The sequence below is a fragment of the Notechis scutatus genome, chromosome 2 (assembly GCF_049901735.1).
Source record: "Notechis scutatus isolate UNSWTSFEM ecotype Mainland chromosome 2, rNotScu1.2, whole genome shotgun sequence".
Classification (NCBI taxonomy): Eukaryota; Metazoa; Chordata; class Lepidosauria; order Squamata; family Elapidae; genus Notechis; species Notechis scutatus.
In genome coordinates, this window is record NC_142010.1 from 164,470,859 (window position 1) to 164,495,367 (window position 24,509).

Below are 24,509 nucleotides of genomic sequence, written 5' to 3' on the forward strand. Positions count from 1 at the left end.
CGATTTTAAATAATTATTTAGGTTTTTTTTTTAGTAAAAGTACCTAAACTGATGGCAAAAAGTTTAACTTAAAACAAAATTCAAATGCACTATTTTAAAGATAGAGAGATAGATAAAGATAGCTATAGCTATATAAAATATATTCAAATACCAGTTCAGAATGCCGAAAGTTAATCAACTAAAAACTAGCAACATACAAGTCATTATTTTGTGCCTGAAAACAGAGCTGTAGATGGAATCAAGTTATTCAGGGTCTTAATAGTTATGCTTCAGATCATACTAGTAATCAATAAGCTGGAATAAAAATAATAAAGTGATGGCCCAAGGTGACCAGTTGGCTTTGTGTTCAAAATGGGACAGAACTCTTAGTTTCCAAGTGTCTAACTTGATGCCTTAACCACTACACCAAACTGGCTCTCTAATAACCTAAAGTGTATCCTAGAGACCCCAACCCAGTGTTGAGATTCAGCCGGTTCTCACCAGTTCACCCGAACAGTTAGTTAATTGCTTATGCAGTTCGGAGAATCGGCTGAAAATAAAGTGCAAGAGAGGTTTTTTTCTTCTCTCTCCCTTCAGTTAATAGCTCCAGGCAGATTGCCAAGAACCACTTAACAATTCAGCTGGAATGCAGCTGACACACACTGAATAAAGTCAATAAACAACAGAAACTGACAGGAGTAGGGCAGGGAAACCCACCAATCACCCATCTTAGGATGGGATGAACCTCTTTCCTTCAGGAAGAAGGACAAGATTACAAACATTTTCATTATAAAGAGTATTAAGTAACATTTCTGTGATCAGCTGATACTCCCTGGAGTTCCCCAAGACCTTTTATGCTGCAGTGTTGGCTACTTCTTGTTTTTTTCTGGGGGGAAAAAGACACAGGAGGGGACAATGATGCTGCTTGATCACAGACCATGAATTTAATGCATGTGTGGTCCAGCCAGCTGTATTGCTTCTCCTGTGAGGTACCAAATTTAGAACATAGAGAACATAGAATAGAATTGGAAGGGTTAATGGCTTTTGGCAGCATGCCCAGGCTTTCAATTAGCATGAGCAGTTGCTCTTAGTTTCTTCCTCAGCTGCTGCATTTGCTTTGGGGTTGACATTGTTTTTTAAAAAGGGGGAATGGCTGTTTTAAGTTTTCTGCATTGTTTTAGTAGTTCCTTTTGGGGTATACTTCCCTCACTCTTTTGAAAAGCCTCTAATGATGGAGCACTCACAACTTCTGAAGGCAAGCTACTCCATTGGTTGATTGGTCTCACCCTTAGGAAATTTCTCCTTAATCCTAGGTTGCTTCTCTTTTTGGTTAGTTTTGATCCATTGTTTCTTGTTGTGCTTTTTGGTGTTTTGGAAAATGGATTGACTCCCTCATTTTTGTAGGAGCCCCTCAAATTTCCTGACAGAACAATTAATCAGTGGAACCACTTGCCTCCAGGAGCTGTGACGTTTTTGGTTGATTGCTCCAACACTGGATGTTTTTAAAAAGAGATTGGATAACCATTTGTCTGAACGGTGTAGGGTTTCCTGCTTAAGCAGGGGGTTGGACTAGAAGACCTCCAAGGTCCCTTCCAACTCTGCTATTCTATTCTATTCTATTCTGTTCTGTTCTGTTCTGTTCTGTTCTGTTCTGTTCTGTTCTGTTCTATTCTATTCTATTCTATTCTATTCTATTCTATTCTATTCTATTCTATTCTATTCCATTCCATTCCATTCCATTCCATATATTGGAACAGTGCTATTTTATTGTGCTATTTTATTGTGAGTTGGACTAAGGAAAAATTTCCTAAGGGTGAGACCAATCAAGTTGGCCACACCCACCCAGTCACATGCCCACCCAGCCATGCCCACCCAGAGCAGAGAACTGGTTGCTAAATTATTTGAATCCCACCACTGCCCCAACCGTTTCACTTAATTCACAATTCACTTAACAGCTACCTTGCTTTGCAACATAAATTTGTGGCTTCTTTGTGGTCGTAAGTTGAGGACTACCTGTATTTGAAGAATTTTTACATTCCCTGCAAAAACAAGTATTTTTGTAAATATTTCAATGCAACTCCATTTTGAAGTTACATTAAAAAAATAGTGTTTATACCCTAGTCATTAAATGGCATCCTGATTATTAAATGTCTACAAATTATGATTAAGTACATTTTATACAGCTAAAGTATCTCTCTGTATTTCATAGTTTTTATTAAGTTTTGACCTTAGTTTATGGAGTCAAAATGTGTAATTCCTTTTTTATTTTCCTGTTAATTGCCAATCTTACAAATATTTACTACTATTTCTATAATAGTTACCTAATGTATATTTTATATCATATAAAGTTCTTATTTACTAAAATGTTTTGAAATAGTAACAACTCCACAAACAAATCTGTCTCTCAACATATTCTAGGCAACACTTCCAAAAAATGTGATAAAAGGTATATCAGTAAAGTTTTTTTGATCAACAGTAATACTATTTTTCTTTCTTTTTCTGTCAAGGAATTTAAAATTATCACTATTCTGGTTTCTTTTGAATTAATTTGCATAGAAAAGGACATAAATATCTCAGCAACATAGGTCTCAGGGAATGTAAAAAGGTATAAGTTTAACTAAAACACATAAATAGAAATGTTAACTTTTCCTTCTCCATATATTAGTTATTTCATCTAGTAGAAAACTGACCCTATTATGCCATATATTATTGCCAGTCCTTCATCTCAGTTCCTCAGTTTTTGCAAAAAATGACATAATAAGCTTTTATTTTGTCTTTGGTGTATAGTTGCAGTTTATATTATATTTTCTATTGTGCCTGAAAAGAAGAAGCATTTTATTTATCTGTAATACGAACAAAGAATCTATTTATTTGCCTCAAATCTGAAAAGCTGTAATAAGCAGACGATTCAAGGGATCTGCCAAGTTATTTATTTATTGGAATGTATTAGTAGTGGTAGTTTTATCATAATTTATGATTATTCCTTTTAAAATCAGGGTAGTTAACCAATATATGTAGGAAACCAACCACAATAGTAATGGGGAACTTTAACTACCTTGACATCAACTGGAAGACACTCTGCAGTACTCCTGATTCCTGCACCCACCTAGTTGACAACTTCATCACCCAAAAGGTTGAGAAGGCAATTATGAGGCAGCTATACTGGACCTTATTCTTACCAACAGTGAAAAAGTGATAGAGGGAATTGAATTTTCAGGAATTTTAGGAGAGAGTGACCATGTCATATTATAATTCAATATAAAACAGACACAAGCATAGAATATAATTAAACCAGTGTCTTAGACTTTAAAAGAGCTTGTTTTAACAAAAACAGAGAGAGTTTGGGAAGGATTCCATGGATGAAAATCTTAAAGGGGAAATCAACTCAAGAAGCTTGGGAAACTCTAAAAAATAGAATTATAGTCCAGTCCAGTTCAATATCACTAAAAAAGAAAAACAACAAAACCAAAAAGAAACCAGCATGGTAGCATAAAGAACTCTCAAACCAACGGAGAGAAAAAAAGGATAAGTACAAAAAATGGAAAGATAAACTATAAAACATAAACTAAGGCAGAATACCCACAAATAGCCTGAATCTGCAAAGATGAAGTTAGGAAAGCTAAGGCTTTGAACAAAGTAAGACTTGCAACAAATGTTAAAACAATAAAAACAGTTTCTTTCAACAAAATAAAAAACATGACAAAAGTCAAAGATCAGTCCACTAATTGGAGAAGATGGCAAAGAAGTAATAGGCAGTAGAGAGAAAACAGAACTGCTTATTTCATACTTTGCAAAAAGTATCACACACACACAAAAAAACAACTAATACTCAACTCACCAAAAGCAGAACTGTAAACGACAGGTTAGGAATGCAAATTAAAATATGCAAAAATAAGGCAAGATAACACCTGTTATCTCTAGATGGATTTAAACCACAGGAGATGGACTAAATCCCAGAGTTCTGAAGAAACTGGTAAATGTGATTTCAGAACTATTGAAACATATCTTTCAAAGTTCTTGGAACAATGTGATATTATCTGTGATCTGGAAAAGAGGTGATGTAGTTCCCATTTCAGAAAAGGGAAAAACAAATCCAGGAAATTGCAGACCAACCAGTCTGACATCAATACCTGGGAAGATTTTGGCAAAGATAACCAAGCAACAAATCTGCGAACATCTACAAGCAAACAAAGTTAGAACCAGTAGCCAATTATGCCAAATGAATCTTATTTCATTCTTTGACAAATTGACTAAATCAGTGGATCAGTGAAATGTTGTGGACATAGTATACTTAGATTTCAGTAAGCATTTGATAAAGTAAACCACAACTTACTTCTTGGCAAACTAGAAAAATGTAAAATAGACAACACTACCACCAACTGGCAGATAAATGGTACTCATTCATTCATTCATTCATTCATTTATTTATTTATTTATTTGATTTGATAATCACTTACAAGATAATAGGTATAAGTATATACATAGTTATGAATACATGAAATGGGTACATATAAGAAAAATAAAAGAAACAATAGGACAGGGATGGTAGGCACATTGGTGTGCTTATGCACGCCCCCTACAGGCCTCTTAGGAAAGGGGTGAGGTCAATAGTAGACAGTCTAAGGTTAAAGTTTTTGGGGTTTGGGGAAGAAACCACAGAGTCAGGTAGAGTATTCCAGACATTGACCACTCTGTTGCTGAAGTCGTATTTCCTGCAATCAAGTTTGGTGCGGTCAACTTTGAGTTTGTATCTATTGTTTGCTCTTGTGTTGTTATGGTTGAAGCTGAAGTAGTCATTGCAATGTATGATTTTATATACTATACTTAGATCAGACCGAAGACAGCGTAATTCAAGGTTTTCTAGGTCTAGAATTTAAGTCTGGTGGCATAAGGTATTCTACAACGAGTAGAGGAGTGGAGAACTCTTCTTGTGAAATATTTCTGGACTTTCTCAACTGTGTTAATATCAGATACGTAATATGGGATCCAGACTGATGAGCTGTATTCGAGTATTGGTCTAGCAAATGTTTTGTATGCTCTAGTTAGTAGTGTGGTATTACCAGAGAAAAAGCTACACAAGATTAGGTTAACAAATCTTAATGCCTTTTTGGCTATGTAGTTACAGTGGGCTCTAGCACTTAGATCATTAGAGATGAGTATTCCAAGGTCCTTTACAGAGCTTGGATCATCAACAAGGTCTTTCCTATTCAGCTTGTATTTTATTTTCTGATTTTTTTTTGCCAATATGTAAGAGAGAGCATTTATTTGTTGAGATTTGAAGTTGCCATTTGTTTGACCATTCTGATACATAGTTGAGGTCTTTTTGAAGGGTAGCAGTATTATTTGTGATATTGAACAGCTTTACATCATCAGCGAAGAGAATACAGTTGCTCTTAATATGATCACAGAGGTCATTTATGTAGAGTATGAAGAGAATTGGTCCTAGAACACTGCCTTGGGGGACACCACTATTGACAGGTACAGAATTTGATAGGACATTCCCAATTTTGACCATTTGTTGTCTGTTTGACAGGAATGCTTCTATCCAGTTATGCAGTTGTCAAGAGATACCATAAGATTTTAGTTTTAGGAGTAGTTTCTCGTGTACCACTGAATCAAAGGCTTTACAGAAGTCTATGTAGATTGCGTCTATTGTTTTGCCCTGATCGAGTTGTGTAGTCCATATGTTTTTGAAGTGTAAGAGTTGCAGATTACAGCATAGTTTTTTTCTGAAACCAAATTGTTTATTAGAGAGTAGGTTGTTTGTCTCCAAGTGGAGGATAATGGGTTGGTTAATAATTGATTCCATGACTTTACAGGTGACGCAGCATAAGGAGATTGGTCTGTAATTTTCAACTGGGCTAGGGTCTCCCTTTTTGAAGATGGGGATGACCATGGCTTGTGACCATAGGTTAGGCAAGGAGCTGGTCCTGAAAGATTTTTCAAAGATTATGCTTAGAGGTTCTGCTATGGCAGTGGATAGCTTTTTTAAGAAGTAGGCACATATTCCATCTGGTCCAATAGATAGATATGGTGTTAGATTGCGTAGTGCTTTTTCAACATTGTCTTCTGTAAAATCGATATGTATTAGATCATTGGAGTTTTCTGTGGTTCGGCTAGGAAATACTGGGCATGATCCATTGCTGTTTACAAATACTGAGCCAAAGAATGTGTTAAAGATGTTGGCTTTAATGATGTTGCAGTCTTTACCATTAGGTCCTATCAGGGGTGGGATGGACCTTGAGTCTTTTAGTTTATTGTTTACAAAATTGTAAAAAGCGCGGGTGGAATTGGTGCGTAGAAGGTTTTCCTCTTGTTTAATGTGATAATTGGTGCAGTCAGTCTTTATCTGGTGGCATAAATTTTTGTCTCGGCTTTTGAAGTTGGCAACGTGACCAGATTTGTTTTTCCACCAGAGTGATCTCTTTTTGGATTGAAGTTTCCTTATTGTTATGGGTAACCTGTTTTTTGTTTTGTTTTGGGAGTTGTTATTGGTACATATAGTTTGATGACTCTTTTGACTTCAAGTAAAAATATGTTGTAATGGTCTTCAACAGTATTCCATCCAGTGAATAGAGATTTCCAATCAAGGGATGAGAGATTGCTGTCTATAAGATCATAGTTGCCTTTTTTGAAGTTATAATTGGGGATTATGTCATTGTGATGATTTTTGTGTGGGCGTATGTTGAGAAAAAAGTCAATCATATTGTGGTCACTGTTGGAAAAGGGTTTTTTAGTCTGTATTCCGTAAATTAAATTCAAACTATTGCAGAAGATGAGATCGAAGCAGTTGTTAAGTCTAGTATTGTTGGTTACTAGTTGTTCCAGTCCCAGATTTGTAACAGCATTGTAGAAGGTTGCATGTATGGGTTCAGTTGTACATTCGTTTAGGGTCCAGTTAATATGAGGTAGATTGAAGTCACCAAGAAAGATAAAAGCGTGTGGGCAGGATGTTGCCCATGTTAGTAGTGAATTTAGCTTGTTTACATGTTTACTCTTGTTTACTCTTCAATGATGTAGTCTTCAATGCAACTACGTCTACATGGAGGGAAGTACCCCAAGGTTCCATTTTGGGCCCAATACTCTTCAATATCTTCATACACTATCTCGATGAGGAATAGAAGGGGAACTCATTAAATTTGCAAATGACACCAAGCTGAGAGGAATATCAAAGACACCAGAAGACAAGCTCAAGAGCCAGAAAAATCTTGACAAATTTGAACATTGGGCCCTTTCCAACAAAATGAAATTCAACATAGATAAAAGTAAGGTTTTATATTAGGCAAGAAAAACCAGCTGTATAGATACAGGATAGGTGAATCACTTAAATATGAGCCAACAGTGTGCAGAAGCAGCCAAAAAAGCCTATGCATTCTTAGGCTGCATTAATAGAAGGCTAGAATCAAGATCATTTGAAGTTCTGGTGCCACTTTACAAAATCTTAATAAGACCACACTTGGAATACTGCATCCAGTTTTGATCAGCCCAATATAAAAAATATGTTAAGACTCTGGAAAGAGTGCAGAGAACAGCAACAAGAATGAATAAGGGGCTGAAAGCTAAAATATATGAACAATTGTTACAGGAATTGGGTATGTCTAGTCTAATGAAAAGAAGGATTGGGGTGACATAACAGCAGTGTTCCAGTAGGGAGTCAAACTATTTTCTAAAGCATCAAAAAGCAAAATAAGAATGGATGGAAACTAACCAAGGAGAGAAACAACATAGAACTAAGGAGAAATTTCCTAATGGTGAAAACAATCAATCAGTGGAACAGCTTATCTTCAGAAGCTGTGGGTGCTCCATCACTGGAGGCTTTCAAAAAGAGAGTGGACAATCATTTTCGTGAAATGGTATAGGGTCTCCTGCTTGAGCAGGGTGTTGGATTAGATGCCCCACAAGATCCCTTCCAACTCTATTATTCTATGTTCTAAAACATTTATAGTACTAAAAACATAATTTATTTATTTTTAGTAATTATACCCTGCCACCAAGTAAAACTTCAATTCCGTTGAGATGCTCCAACTCTACCCCTAATTAAGGTATGACAGCATCATAAAAAGGGATTTTTTTTAATACTCTACCATCATTTCCATAGAATATTCAAAGAAAGAGTGAGTTAGATTTAATTGGTTTGACACCTAACTTGCACTAACTGCAATGTTTTACTAACTGGCTATTCTAGCAAGATGTCTTACAGTCAGAATGGTGAAAATATTATTTTCTACTAGATTATTTTCCACTGCTTCTTATTCATGGAACTTGAGAGATGAGATGAGTCATAGTAGTCTTATGATACTAACACAGTCACAACAGTCTTATCATACTAATGCATTCCAGGGTTCTCTTTATTTTGATCAAATTTGTTTTCAATAGACAACTCATCCGAGTTTTAGCTTTAGCAGAAACTTACCATAACTTTCTATATTAATTTCATTCCTTTAGCAGACTAAACAATAAAACTAGTAAAAGTTTCTATCTGTGCAGTATTATGTAGAACTTATAAACATTTAAGCATTGATAGCATGTACATTCTCACCAGGGGTGGGATTCAACCGGTGTTACTACTGGTTCGGTGACTACATTCAATCACACAAAATGAGTTTTCTTTACAATTAATGCCAAGAAATCAAGGCTTTCAACAGATAATCCCAGGATTTACATATGGTTCAATCAGTCATCAGCTGTAGTTTTGAGATGGTTTGTTTGGCCTGGGATCCAATTCATCAGTGATAGTACCTATTCTTTTTCTTCTGAAACTTTTATTGTGACATCCATTGTCACTTTATTTTTGTGCACCAGCTGCTCTTAATTTGACTGAAATGAAAGGCAAATCAAAAAGTAAAATATAAGGAGAATACTGGTAAAAATTATAGAATTGTTAAAAGTTGAGACATTGAAAACCTGGATGCCTATAGAGCTATCTTAGAGAACATTCTTGAACTACAATCTTAGAATAATTCTATCTCTACTAGTTGCATTTATGGCCAAATGCCCCCAATCTGGTACTTTTGTAGGTGATCCATTATAAGCAGCACAGTGTCATGTGAATGGGTTTCCTTGTATTAAGATAACAAATGTCTTGCTTCCAGCTGGACAAGCCAATCTTCACTTGCTGGAGAACTATACAATATAAAATTCTGCTAGCTGATCCATCTTATATTGAACCACATGACAGCTAAAGCACTTCCTAATGAGCACAGTCCCTGACTCAGAGAAGCACTTCACATTTATCTATGTCAAGAACCTGGTCTTGCATATCAATGTGATAGACTCAAAAAAGCAGAGAATTTGTACGACAAAAATCAATTGATGCATTTGCTTAAATGTAGCTGGAAGTGATTGCTTCAGTATTAGTGTATAAATAAGCATGCAAGGAACAGAGTCACATTAAGCTTAAAAAATAAATGTGAATGCCTCAACATCACAACTCCTAATTCTAAAACAAACAAACAGTTTTTCAGTTTGAACATTGGAACATTTTATGGGATGATTTCTGGTAATATAAGATGACTGTCTATTTTTGTAACAGATAAATCTGATATTGAGTTACAAATATAAGAACCACAGTAATCAGATATGCTTACAGATTTCCACTAATATCCTTTCTCCCTCTCTCCCCCAATAAATAATACATCTACATAGAATTCTACAGCATAAAATCCATATTTATCCATATCCAGTTGGCATTAGTATCAGTATTTAATTGTTAGTTCATTCCACTGATGATTTGTATCATTTTTAACTATAAAAGCTATTTGTTTTCATACATAACTTTTGCTATCATAGCCAACAGCATCTTTTACATATCTCTCATTACTTTTTCCCAAGTTTTTCTATAAAATGAATCCTTTCCTGATCAGGAATTGGACAAGAACATTTACAAGATTCCTTCCAACCATATCACAATTTTATATAATTATGTATATGATTTTTAAGCCAAACAGCATCCTGAGATGGAATTATCATGTATAATGAATTGCATTTCCATTTATCTGGTGAGGGATTACATTAGGTGGTTCACATTTGAAAAAAAAATCTAGCTATCCTGAATTAAGTTGCAAGTACCAAGCAAAAGTTAGGCTCATGAATCAAATAGGTGCCATTAAATAAAAGTGTTCTTTCATGCCTACTCAAAATCAATCCCTAAGATAATGAGATCAAGGAATAAACATACTGAGAAACAGTGCATAGAGGGGAAAAAATGAAAGCTATGAATGGAGAACTTGGAACAAAAGGAAGCCAAAAGGAGCTAATAGGGCTTAGCCCACATCAAAGTCATTATAAGCCTGCACACAAAAACTCAAGAGGGACAGAAAGTTATTTTATTTACAGCAACTCAAAACTGTAAAAAAAAAAAAAAAGTTCTGTGGGTGGGGACACTGCTGAGAAACAACAGGGATACAAAGAAAAATGCTGTTCATTCTTTTTAGTAGAAATGTGATTTAAATCACTTTAGCAGAAAAGCAATTTAAACAGACAGAACTATACTGAAGGAATTCCTGATAGTTGAAGCATTCAACACATTGACGACCATCTAGATGGGGGGGAAAAAGAGGCAGTTTCATTCCTCAACCTGAATCCTCAGTCTGTCCACCCATTCTTCAATACACACAGACACACAGACATAAACACATGTACTGTCTTAATAGAAGCTGAACAATATGAACAATATGAATGAATTGGTTCAGAATTATAATCACTGTTTTTTAGAAGAACAGTTCAAAAATTGTTCTTAAAATAAATATGGAATTTTCTAGAAAATTAGCACTCTAATAAATTGTCTGTCTTGGTTGACTTCATAGGTAAAATCAGTCTAGAGATCATGAGGTTTTCCACATCTTTTGGATTTTCTCTCCATAACCCGCAGATACTATGGAACTGTCAATGCCAGGTAGGGAAGTCTAATGTATCTGGAAGCTCAAGTTTGGAAGAGAATTAGGTAAGCAACTGGAATAGTTATCCTTCTTGCCAAATGTAAGATTAGACTTTGCACATTTTGTTGTGAGTCCCAGGTGTTATGGCGGCTAGATATTTGCTCATTCTTTATTTCAAACCTGGAGATTTTAGCTATACACTTCCTTTATTTGAATCCAGAATTAGATCATAGGAAAGAAATGGTGGAAATCAAATGGAAAGATTAGGGAGTAGGAGGCACTGTATCCTGATATGTTATGAAGTGGTAAAAAATCTGGAGAGAAATAGAAGTCCACACATACATTTACCATATGCTGAAAGCTTTCTTTAATGTATCCTTATCTTATCTTCCCTTTAATTTAATTAAGGAGAAGACACAGTTTCTCTCTTGTATTCCATGCTTCTCCTTATCCTCCGACATTTAGGGAGTTTGGTTCAGTTTAGAAAAAATTTAAAATATTTCTAAGCAACAAGAATGAAGATTATAATGGACCACCAGATAGGTGAATTTTTACATGATTATTTATATTATTTAAATATTATTTATTTATATTTATACTATTTAAACAAAAAAAATATATCTTGCACCCCAGATGCCAACTATGTTTACAAGTCAAAACCACGAAAAATATTGAGTTTGGAATAAATATAAAACAAGCTTTTTTTATGAAGATGCCTCTTTAGGTATCCCCTAAGGGTGTTCTTCCTTTTTTAGAAAAGAAATGGTGGCAAAGCCTGACTGGTGGACCTATGGTAAAATAATATAGTTTAATCTTGGTGATTCTATCCTCAAGCCTAAGGAAGAGCTAGAATCAGAAGGACATATCTGCCAATAGTTTACATATTTACAACTGAAAGAAAGATTTAAATTAGACAAAAAGAGTTATAGGTCTGACTTCATTAAAAATGAATTAGAAATCCTACTGTGTGCTAGTGATGAACATATTACTGCTAAGGTTTATAAAATATTATTGAATTTGAATTTGGAAAGTAAATATGTAAAACATTGTATGATTCAGTGGGCAAGGAACTTTGGATTTAATGTAAAGCTTGAACAATGGGTGAATATGTGGATGAAAGATTTAAACTTTACACTAAATTATAATTTAAAAGAAAATGTTTATACGATAATGTATCATTGGTAGATAAGATAAGATACATCAGATAAATTATCAAGAATGTATAAAGGTACTTCAAATGAATGTTGGAAATGCAAATGTAAAGAAGAGACTTTTTATCATTTGTGGTGGACATTTGATAAAGAAAAGAAATATTGAAATAGGATTCATATTTTAATACAGAAAATTCTTAAAGAGAATATAAAGATAACACCAGAAACTTTTCTTTTGGTTTTAATGGTAAAAGGAAAAAAGGAAAAAAGTTTGGAACTCTGACGTTATATATGTTGATGGCAGCAAGATTAATTTATGCATAAAAATGGAAGGACACTTCGTCCACAATGGATGAATGTCTGCAAAAGCTGATGGAGTTAGCAGAGATGGCTAAACTGACTGCTTTGATAAAAGGGAAAAAAACATAACTATATTTGTTTCTACTTGGAAACAGCTTCTGGACTTTGTGCTTGAGATGGACAAAAATTAAACTTTGATTCTGGGATTTACCGATTAGATAGATTTGTTGATATAAAAAAGGCTAGTTTATACTATTATATAAAGTAAAAAATTGAGTCTTGATGTTACTATCTTCTTTTACTGCACCAAAGGGAGTCAATACCTTTTCTTTCCCTTCTTTTCCCTTTATTTTCTACATTCTTCCCTTCCCTTTTCCCTCCCCTATTTTTCCTATTTTTTGTTTTTGTATTTTTGTATTTTATATTATAAACTAATATGAAAGAAAAATTGTAAAAACCAAGAAAAATACCTTATTGGAGGACAGGAACTACTACCACAACAGCTATATATCTTCTATCTACTACACACAGCTGCAGGGACCCTGGGGATAGTGGTGTGCCTTTTGGTGGCAGGGTTTTGTATTAGTTGTTAAGGTTTATATAGTAACTTTACCACTGGGGCTCACTTGGCACAGAGCTATTCACTGCCCCACTTCAGAAGGAGTCCTTATTACTTTGAAACAGAAATTATTGGGGTTTATGCTGAGGCTCTCTGAAGCCACAATAAAAAGAGCTGTTAAAAACATGAAAACAAACATTTTCGGAGGAAACACTGTCAGAGAAAAACTGTTCCATGTTTACATAATCGCACCATTACAGCAGAGACAAGAATCTTTTCTCTTCTGAATGGGGAATAGCTTGAAAAGGCTCAATGTTACAGAGCTAAGCTAGTTCACAAAAAAATTCAGATATTTTTTTTTTGTGAGACAGAAACAGGTATGCATAAGAGAAAAAGCTCTGAGGCAAGCATTGCCCATGAAAGCAGCAAACTTTGAAAATGGTTTGGAAGAAATGCTTCAAAGTCTTTGCAAGAGTAGCATCACTTTGCTAGTCCTAACAGCCCTTTCATTATTTTCCTGGCTTCCACATGAGCCCAAAACGATTGTGCTGCTTCTTTAAGAGTTGCATTAAAGGTATGCTGATGAATTGATTGGATTCATTAAAGCAGTGGCATCTTCCCCTAGTTTGTATAGAAGCCTGGAAAAAGAGGTGTCTGTTTTAATAAATAGCTGAGACATGTATTTACTCAAGGTGGAAATAACTTCTTTCAAATCCTGTTTAGAGCATCCAGAGCCCTGTTTCCTAAAATTACCTCAGGACAGAAAAGAAAAGGAGGCAATAAGTATTCTATCCGCCAAACAAAGCAACCCATTTGTCTGATCTTGCTGCTTTCATCAAAATGGCAAAAGCAACATCAGGTCGCCCATTTCCACCATTTTTGTATATGTATGTGGTGTCATGACACACATACAGAAGGAGTGGAGCTTGTGTCACAGCAGCACACTGCTGCTGCGGTTGCATTCTACCTCCTTGCCTACCCTGGGGATGCCACTGAAGCTACCCATTATATTGAAAGCATTTAAATGTCAATTTTGAGTTCACTGAAACTATTTCAGGGCAATGCTATTAAAAACCGCTCTAACAAATTTATCCTGGAGTATCTACTTCAAAGTATCTATTTTTCTAATTCTTCCTGTCAATGCCATGTAATATTCTTTCCTAACTAGAAAATAATAGTAACAACACCACACTAACAAATGCAGGGCCATCCAGAAGGGAGGGACCTCCACAAAAAGCATGCAACAGTTAGGAAGGTGTTATTTATATTCCATTTCAAATAGTTAAGTTACAATTGTACACACCCCAGAAAGCATAAATAGTGCCATTGAGCTTGTTTTCAAAAGAGAGGGAAATCCTGGGAGTTAACAATCTCTTATAGTCGTCATGGCTGTAAAGCCTGAAAGCAGGAAACTGAATCAAATATGACAAATTGCTGGCAATGGTTTCAGAAGCTATCAAAGTGAATACGCCCCTTGATAAGGATGATCAAAACAAGACAGTCAAATGTAGTATGTTTTACACATGATTTTAAAAGAGAAAACAGAACAGTTGTATCGCTTGTCAGAAGATCTTTTTATACAGTAAGATCAAAACAGAACATCTTGCAGTTCAATTTTGGTCCAGTTTGTCTCGTGGTGCCAAGTGTTTCATGTCTCCTTGCTGGTACAATATGCATCAGTCACCATTCTAAGTATTTCTGTGACAGTGAAATATCCTAAACTTGCTAGAATACTTAATAACTCTTACACCAGAATTTAAGAACCAAACAATTCCTATTCAATTGCATGAATATTGATCAGACAAACTCCTGCTTTTAAAAAAAATCAGGAACTCTGGCATGAATGGGGTGCTGAGGCTCTAGTGAGCTCTGTCCATGTGCCACTTTTGAATCTCCTGGTGTAATTTCTTTTCCTACTCTTACACCTCTGCTATAAAATTTTCTAAAATAAAAAAATCTAACCAAAGTGCCAGGTGGTCACCTGTTAGTGTTTGGTTATTGCTTCAGTCTTCTATTAGAGGAGAGGAAAAGTTCTCTCTGTTCCTATATTCTTCAGTCAAGAAGGGCTTTATTGCTTATTTATGGAGTTTTCTTTATTCGGTAAGTATATTTTAATGTTTATGCAGTTTATCATACAATAAAAGACACATATTTCTAGAATTGGAATCCATCTTTCTAGAATTGGAAAGCAGAGGTTATTTAACCAACATGAAGCACGCTCATATTTCAAATGCTTCATCAGCATTCATATAAATTTTAGGGTTTAAGAACTTGTGTAAAGTCATATAAATGAATGATGGAATATATCCATGCAGAGCGAAATGATCTAATGCTTGTTCTTTGTTGTTGTACTCAAGAGTTCCTGTCTTAAATTTGATTCATTGCTATTCTCTCTTTTCAGGTCTCTATTATTGTTTTTTTAAAAATATTGTATTTCTACAATGTTTGTTCTTCAAAGCACTCACCTCATTTGTTGGAATCACAAGGTGAGTCATTCATATTAAGGTATTCAGCCTGCAATAATGCACAAGTTAAATCCTTTGGTCTCACTGCTGTTCAGCATAGCTTTATGCAGTTAATGAAGTTGGGGACATAATGAAATCTCTGAAATCCATAGATTTGAGTACCCACTCTGAGATCCCATTCTGACCTCCTGCTTCTCCCTTTGCATCCTTCCATGGTCCCAACGCTTGATTGAATATTCAGTTCTGAGCTTTGTTACCCTCTTCATTTTTTCTACTGTGACGGGGTGGTGGTGTCAAACTCAATTTCATTGTGGGCAGCATTATGGTTGCTCTCAAAGGGCCAATTGCATGTAAGTGACGACTCACAGTGGTTAAGTGGGTGTGGCTGGGTAGGAGTGGCTGGGTGGTCACTGTGACTAGGCGTAACCGGCTCAATGCCACTCAATGGGTGCATCTGACTCAGGATGGCTGGGTCAGGATATAACAAGTTGCCCTGGATATCTCAATGTGGGGACCATTCAGTGCCTGACAGGCTCCTTGCCTCTTCAAACTCATGGCAGCCAAGTGTGTGTGTGTGCGCGCACACACTGCATTCCACGTTTGGGGACTTTTATCCACAGAGGAAGGAGGGGGCCTTCTCCCCAAGCCCAGGAATGATTGGCAAGCTCAGGTGTGGATAAAAGACTCCAAGCTTGGAATGTTGTGTTTGTGTACACGTTGTATGTATGTGTTTCCCTGCCCGGTGCCCCCTCCCAGCAAAGCAGGAGGTGGAGGACGATGTTGCTGTGTGTGGAAGTACGGGGGAGAAAGTTTGCAGGAAGCAGTTTCCTCCAAGTCCAACTTCTGCCTTGACAAGGGTCTTCAAACTTGGCAAGTTTAAGACTTGTGGACTTCAACTCCCAGAATTCCTGAGCTAACATGACTGGAGGAGGAATTCTGGGAGTTGAAGTCCACACGTCTTAAAACTGTCAAGTTTGAAGATCCCTGCTCTGGAGAGCAAGAGGAGAAGGCAGGGGAGTAGCACTCCCTGGTCCTGCATGAGGGAGGCTGGCCCTTCTCGAAAGGGAATCCCCATTTCCAATAGTGTGTGGTAAGGATGCTGGCTTGTTGTGGCAGCCTTCCCTCTTGCAGTTCCCCCACCATCCCATCCTCCTCTCCAGAGATCTGCCAAGGCAGAAGTTGGACTCGGAGGAAACTGCTTCCTCGAAACTTTCTCCTCTATGCTTCCACATGCAGCAGCCTCCTGTGAGGGGACAGCACGGATGGGATCCGACTGGTATAATTACCGGTTCTGTTGCCCTGCATCGTGCGTGTATGCGTGAGTTGCACGAGTCACGTGAGTGCAATTTACGACCTGCTGAGCTGCCTGGACAACTGAGCAGCACTGCGTGCGGGTGCGCAGTGGTTGGAAAAGCCCCTTTTTCCTGCTTTTTCAACCGCAGCTGTGCTGCGCAAAGCAGCTGCAGTTGAAAAAGCAGGAAATAAAGGACAGGTAAAAACCCGGGTGGGCTAAAACAGCAGCAGACATAGAACCGGTCCTGTGTCTGCTGCTCTTCAGAGCTACCGGTTCTACAGAGGTGGACAGAACCGGTAGAATCCCATCCCTGGGGGACAGGCAAGGCTGGGAGGGGGATACGGTCTCCAGTGGAGGAGGGTGAGACCAAGGCGAGCACCAAAGCCTCATTCACCAGAGGAACCTCATTGTGCCCCTCAGGCCATGCAGAGGACCCCTGGATGGCAGAGTGGGCAGAGCCCTGGGCAGCAGAGACCAAGTGCCCAGCCTGGTCCTCAAGCTCCTGGGGTACCTGGACCCAGCAGCCCAGTCCTGCTTCCCCTAAGGGGTGCCCAGCCATGCTCATAATGGGTATGGGAGGTGAGAGAGAGGCCCACTCCCTCTCCTTGCAAGAAGATACAGGTTTGTAAGCAAAACATCTTCAGCAATAGGATGGGAGACCACCAAGAGAGGCCAGGAGGAGGGGCAAGGAGATGGTGAGAGGGCAGCAGGGCTGTTGGTGGCCAAGTACCCAGGCAGACTTCTCTCAGACGCTGCCTCCCTCTCATTCCAATCTCCCTCCTTCCTTGCCCCCCTCCTTCTCCTTCCCATCTCCTTTCTTCCTTCCTCCCTCCTTCTCCTCCCTCCCCTCCTCTGTGCTCAGGAAGGGATGAGGGGAGGGGGAGAGGGCGTCAGGGCTGCTGTTGGCCAGGGAGCCCCCTAGGACCAAGGATGGGAGACAACCAAGAGAAGGCCAGGAGGAGGGAACAAAGGGAGGGTGACAGTGCTGCCAGTGGCTGTGGCTTTCCCATGCAGTGGCGAGGGCCATCCCAATGAAAGGGAAGTGCTCATGGACTGTGGGGCCAGCAGGTAGGGCCAGGCCAGCGAGCAGACCATGGAGGTGGCGGAGGCATGGGGGCAGGTGTGGCATTGCTGCTGGGCTCTATGTGCTGCTCTACTACAGCTTTGTGGTAGCCACCTGGTGCAGAAACATGGTCAGCCTGTGGGGCAAAATGGTGCTCATCACAGGTCAGCTGCGCACTAGACCCTGTGCACTTGCCACCTCCTGTATGCGTGCCTAGATGAAGCACCTGGCCAGGCTGGGGTTGGTTGGGGCTCTCCAGGGCACACCTGCGGGCCAGATCTAATCACATTGCAAGCTGGAGTTTGACAGGTCTGTAGTGTGACATCCTCTTGATGAGACTGGTGTGTGCCAAACACTTCTTTCGCTAGTTCTTTCACCCCCCCTGCTCCAAATCTTGCTGTCTTCATAATTCTTTCAAAGCTAGTGGCCATCTTCATTCAACTTCACATGTATCAAGAGGAGAGGAGAGTTGGCAATGGTTTAAACACATCCTATATAAAGACATCTGGAAAACAATATACCTCCTGCAATATCCTATCACGCTTGCACATAGCTGCCTTGGTTCCCTTGATACAGAACACCACCACTACAACATGCCTCCCCTTTTTTTATGGTAGCTCTTGGATTTCTTCAGTTCATGGAAACCCAAGTCTCTCCTACAATACTTTGCGGTGTTATTTGCTTAGATAGTAATGACTCAGTGTTTCATGCTTCAGCAGAACAAAATTTGAAACATTTAAGTATTCTAGTTGTAGGAACAAAGTAGCCTGCAGTGTAACAACCTTGATCTCTTGCTTTTTACCTCAGGGCCAGAAAAGCAGATGACAAAGCAGTGAAAGATAATTGTTACTGAGTGAGTCAAAATTCAGAAGGATCTTGACAGACTTCAGCATCGGCCCTATGCAATAAGATGCAGTTCAGTGGTGAGAAAAACCAAATGCACAAGTACAGAATAGGGGGTTCTTGGTGTCTTACTAGATCACTGCTTAAATATGAGCCAGAAGTATGCTGCGACTGCCAAAAAGGCCAATGCAGTCCTAGGCTGCATCAATAAATGGACAACATCAAGATCACTAGAAGTGATAGTACCTTTTATTATGGCACTAGTAAGGCCACACTTGGAATATTGCATCCAGTTCTGGTCACCACAGTACAGGAAAGATGCTGAGGCCCTAGAAAGTGTTCAGAGAAGAGCAACAAAGGGGATTAAAGGGTCTGGAGGCTCAACTGTATGATGAATGGTTAAATGGATTGGGTATGTTTAGCCTAACATAGAAGGCTTATGAGTGACATAGTAGCCATCTTCCAACACTTGAAGAGTTGTCACAGGGAAGAGGGGGGCAATTTATTCTCCAAAGCACCTGAGGGCAGGACAAGAAGCAATGGATGGAAGCTATTCCAAACTGGAAGCTAGAGGAAGATCTAAAGTGGAACTAAGTGGAAATTTCCTGATGGTGAGGACACTTACTCATTGGAACAACTTGCCTCCAGAGCTGTGGAGACGTTTTCAAGAAAAGACTGGACAACCATTTGCCTGGGAGGGAATAAAGACCCATGCTCTGAGGAGATCTCCAATGTCTCTTCTAGCCCTATGATTCTATGGTTGATAAGTTGTAGGAAGACTTCCAAAAGCTGTCAAATTTTCATAACTTTCTGAAAATTAAATTTCCATTCTCTATAGATACTCAGACTGAACACATGTCTTAGAAAATTCTTTTGGTGCATTTTGGAAAGCTTGAAAGTGGCATGAAAATAGGAAACCACCTGGAGGAAAACTGATTTTATTCTTCACTCTTAAAGCTTCATAGAACTATTGATATAGTAACTGGATAGATCAAGATATGTCAATATGTGTTTCTTTAGTTCATATACTCTAGTTGCAAATCAATAATCTTGTTCAAGAAAAAGAATGTTCCTGTTAATATAAATCAAGCAAGTTTTAGGGATAATTATTTGTGTTAAAAAACTAAGATGGATTGAAGTTTATAGTTCTTCTTGCAGACATTACAATATCTCAAATATAAAAGAAGTTGTAGTTCCCTCCTTAATCAAACAAGTCAATTGAGCTCTAGTGTTTCTGCAAACTCAGCCATCTTCAAAACCCTTTTCTCCATTATTGGTGTTTCTATAGTCTTTCATCTCTGTGCATATAATAGCCTCACTGCAGCTGTCATATATAAAACCAATTGTCCATGAGACTATTCTAGTTGACAGTCCATAAGTCTTAATAAGAAAAGTTCTGGTTTCATCTGAAAGTTAATTTTAGAACTCTCTGCATCATGATATATATTTGTATCCAGTATCTTTTCACTTTTGCAGAAGTCTACCATTCGTGATAAAATGTCCTTTCATGTGTTTAAAACATTTTAATTAGTAATTATGTCCTTTATATGTCTCAGACAATTTCTAAGGTGTCATATACCAATTTAGAAGTTTTCTTTTAAATTGTAAGACAATGTGAATTTCTTCTACATTCTAAAACAATTATTTATTATGATGTTGTTATAAGTTTTTTAAAAAAATTGTGGCCTTTTGCTGTAATAATTTTATATTTCTTATTGCACTTTTTAAAGATTAGTTTTCATTTAAAAACATTATTTGGGTATTTTATTTAATAGTAAAACAATTAATTATTTATGAAGTCATTGGGAAATGAGACAGCTCCAATCCAATTAACCATGGATAGTTGGAAACTCTTTCCAGGATATGCTAAGAGAATATTACCATCACCCAATGAGCTTTTAAATTGTGAATTATATTTATTTATCCTGATTATCCTGGTTTTTTTTCATTCAGCAACAAATAAGCAAAACAATATGCAAATACAACAAAAGGCAAACATATGTAAAAGCTACAGTCTGAATTGTACACTAAGCACAGTAAGTTGTTTTTCCAAATATAAATTAAACAGGCACTTTAATTCAGCAAAGATAACATGAAAAGGATGGCACTTAATGGGAGAGGAGGGTGAGGAGGAAGAAGAATTATTTCTTGGTGGTGATTGGGATAGTATCTTATGTGAATCCCTTAGCCCAAAATTTTCCACTCAAAATGAGGTGATTTTGTACCACCAGCTCTAAAATTATTTATAGTCCAATAAGAAACAAATGTATTAAAATTTCTTACAGGCTTCTTCCAAGCCCCACTATTGTCCAAGGTAGTCTTTTGTTGGGAAGCTGGACCATCGATGATGAAGGAAAAGTTTGTGCTTATCTACTTGTTGAAGTTAACATTATTTCCAGTTGGGTTTGCACATTTTGTATTTATTGAGAACTTTCATTTGAGCTGGATAAAAGTCCATTTTAAGGAAACCGTTTAACCTTCCTGTTTTACCTGTGCTCAGATGTCAGTAAATATTTTCCTAGGCATATATGAATATTCTACTATGTGCTTTCTTAAATGAAAGACATAATAATGCCATTTGTAACAAGTGGCCCTGGAACCATTTGGAACAACTGCTCACCTTTCCCTAAATTATGATTTTTACATAGTAAAATGTATAGGGAATATTGTAGGGAAAATAATTGTATCCATCTTTCAAAAAGAAGAGATATGGTTTGGGACAGTATGAATAATCAATTCAAACAATTCCTCCAATAGGTTTAAGAGCCATTTTGGTCTAGTGGTTAAAGGCACCAGACTAGAAAGTGAGAAAGTGAGTTCTAGTCCCATTTTAAGGCATGAAACCAGTTGGTGACTTTGGGCCAGTCATTTTCTCTCAGTCCTTCTCACCTCACAGAGTTGTTGTTGTGGGGAAAACAGGAGGGGGGAGGAGCGTTAGGTATGTTTGCTAGTTTAAATTGTTTTTAACAATAATAAAGATGGGATATAAATATAGTATATCAACTCACATGTAACATTTCTACTGTCTTTACTTCAGTACTTTTAATATAGGAACTTTGAAGCTAAACTAAAGGCTGTTGAAAAGGGAAGGCAATCTAAATAGTAGTTTAACCACAGGATTTACTACATTTTATTCTTGTTAATATATGGCTTGGCTACATTTTTGCATTTAGTGGATTTTGTTGAAAAGTTGCCTTATGTTTATGGCACAACGCTCCATTTTCTATTTAAATAGCAGCATATTCTTTGATATTAGCTTTCATTTCCCTATTTCCTAGTTTAGATCAACATCTAGAACAGAAGCAGCTTGGGACAATAACCTAGCCTCTGATTTTCTATAATGTGCCATCTACATGAATCAAACAGTTAGCTCACTAATCATTTATAACATGAGGGATTTTTTGGGCTTATGTTTTAGTAGTCCATTTCTTTTTGCATTTTCTCTTTTGTGCAACATATATTTACTAAAATAATAACAATACAGAAAATGCTTAATCTTGCCGTGCAATGTTTGAAGAACAATACAATCATTTAGCAATCAATATGATAACATGTGTGTACCCTACTGTATCATACATAAAGAACAGAAAATAGCTGCAGTATGATTTATTCTTCTAAGCTTCATTGATCAGGCACATTTCTTCTATATTGCATTCCATTCATTTCACAAAATATAAAAGATTTCTCCTGAACTCAATGAATGAAATTCACAATGAATTCCTGAGAATGCCTCCTGTAGTTGTGCATCATCCACAAACTCCTTGTGGATGCTCTTGCATCCAGAAGTTGTGAGTGCTACATCAAGGATAAAAATAATTATTTTTGAAGGGAGATTAAAAAAATTTCCAACAATATCTTACATCTATATATTTTAACAATTGTGCTCCATCATCCATGCTCAACCATATTCTTTTGATCATGAAGCAATAACTAAAAATGGTAAAATTGCAGACAATTCAACATATCTATTTATCACTAAAAGCAATTAACTTCATTTCAGATGAATGCAAGACTATGTCTAATTTTAATATGTTAATTCCTCCCAGACCCTGGAAATTGCTTCTTCATCAGATGCATCACTTCAGCAGAAATCCTACTTCAGCAGAGGAAGAGGCTATGCTATAGTCCTTAATCCTTCTTAAGGATTGGGAGTTGAACAGAAACTGTCCATTCTTACTATGTATTTGTGTAATTTTTATGATCTCAATCTAGTTCAGGACTCACTGTAGAATAAAAAAAAGATTCCTCTCTTGGAAAATATAACCACCACATTCACCACTGGTTCATACAAACTGAATATTGTTTATACTTCCAAAGTAGATATGAGCAGTTTATATCCATTTAATAAAGAGATACATCCTAGGGAAAATCAATACTCATTCTACTCAACTAGGCACATGTCTTGGTCAAGAATAGGTATGATATGGATGTCAGCTGAACTGAAATCTAATGTACAAGGATTGAATATAGAAACACGTAATTGGGTAGACCATAATCCAATAACAGTCACATGGAAAGGACAAAAAAGGAAATTAAGATGGATGTTGAATGAATCAATGTTAAAAGACAAGGAATTTATTCAATTAATGGAAAAAGAATTAGATTTTTTTAATTAAAGAGAATAGAAAAGAAGAGACCACATTACAAAATGTATGGGATACAGCCAAGGGATATATTAGAGGTTTAGTCATAACTTATATGGGAAAGAAAAATAAGAAGAAACAAAACCAAAAGACATTAGAAGAGTAATATAAGAGACTAGAGACAGTATTACAAAAAGAACCACCACACACACAAAAAGAACTTAAAAAACCAAATGGAATTAATAAAATACAAGTTAAATATAATAAAGAAGAATTAGCACCAAAAATTAGAAATGACAATTTTTTTTGAAAACACAAATAAACCAGGAAGATGGCTGGTGTATAGCTTGAAAAAGGAGAAAGAAAAAGAAATGATACACCAATTAATGGATGAGGAAGTAAACCTTTACCATCAAAATGATGATAAAAAGAAAGTAATTCAAAATTATTATGGAAAACTATATGACGAAGAGACAGTTCTGAAACTGAAGACAAAATAAAACAATACTTTAAAAAGTATAAAATAAAAACCTAAAATAAAAACCTAAAATACCTGAAACAGAAAAAGCCATGTTAAAGGCATGTATAAAAAATGATGGAACTAACAGAAGCAATTAAGAGACAAAAAAATGGTAAAAAGCTGGGCCCAGATGGTCTAGCAGGAGAACTTTACAAAGGTTTGCAAAAAATCCTATGTATACCAATGCTGGAAGTGTTCAATGAAGTACTGTTAGAAGCAAAACTATCAAATTCATGGATGGAAGCATACATCACACTCATATCAAAAGAGGACTCAGACTTACAATAGATAAAAAATTATAGACCAATATCCTTATTGAATGCAGACTACAAAATATATGCTTCAATAATCACAGAAAGACTTAAAAGATTTTTAAACCAATTTGTACATCCAGATCAAAATGGATTTTTACCTAAGAGACAAATTAAATAAAATATGAGAATAATCTTAAACACGCTGGAGTACTAGGAAGCACACCCAGGGAAGCAGATGGCATCGATCTTCCTAGACGCACAGAAAGCATTTGCCAATCTGAACTAGCAATTCATGTTAGTACAGTTAAAAGACATGGCTTTTGCGGAAATATTTATTAATATAATTAAGGTGATATATTACAAGCAAACAGCAACAGTAAATGGAGATATGACATAGAAGGTTGATATTTAAAAAAGCACAAGGCAAGGATGTCTTTTGACTCCCCTACTATTCATATTGACACTGGAAGTATTAAATGGAAATGTCAGACAAGATATATAAACAGTATGGAAATTAAAATTTTTTTTGCAGACGACTTAGTTTTCATTTTGGAAGATCCACAAAAAACAGGGCTTAAACTAATTAAAAAAATAGAGGAATATGACAAAATGGCAGGATTG

The 24,509-nt window shown here is 36.8% G+C and overlaps 1 protein-coding gene and 1 long non-coding RNA gene across 29 annotated transcripts in view; one reads left to right on the forward strand and one right to left on the reverse strand.

Annotated features, from left to right (window-relative positions):
* LOC148132379 (uncharacterized) overlaps positions 1–24,509 on the forward strand; it is a 531,004-nt gene that overhangs the window by 463,253 nt on the left and 43,242 nt on the right. The window lies entirely within an intron of this gene.
* ADGRL3 (adhesion G protein-coupled receptor L3) overlaps positions 1–24,509 on the reverse strand; it is a 573,686-nt gene that overhangs the window by 293,763 nt on the left and 255,414 nt on the right. The window lies entirely within an intron of this gene.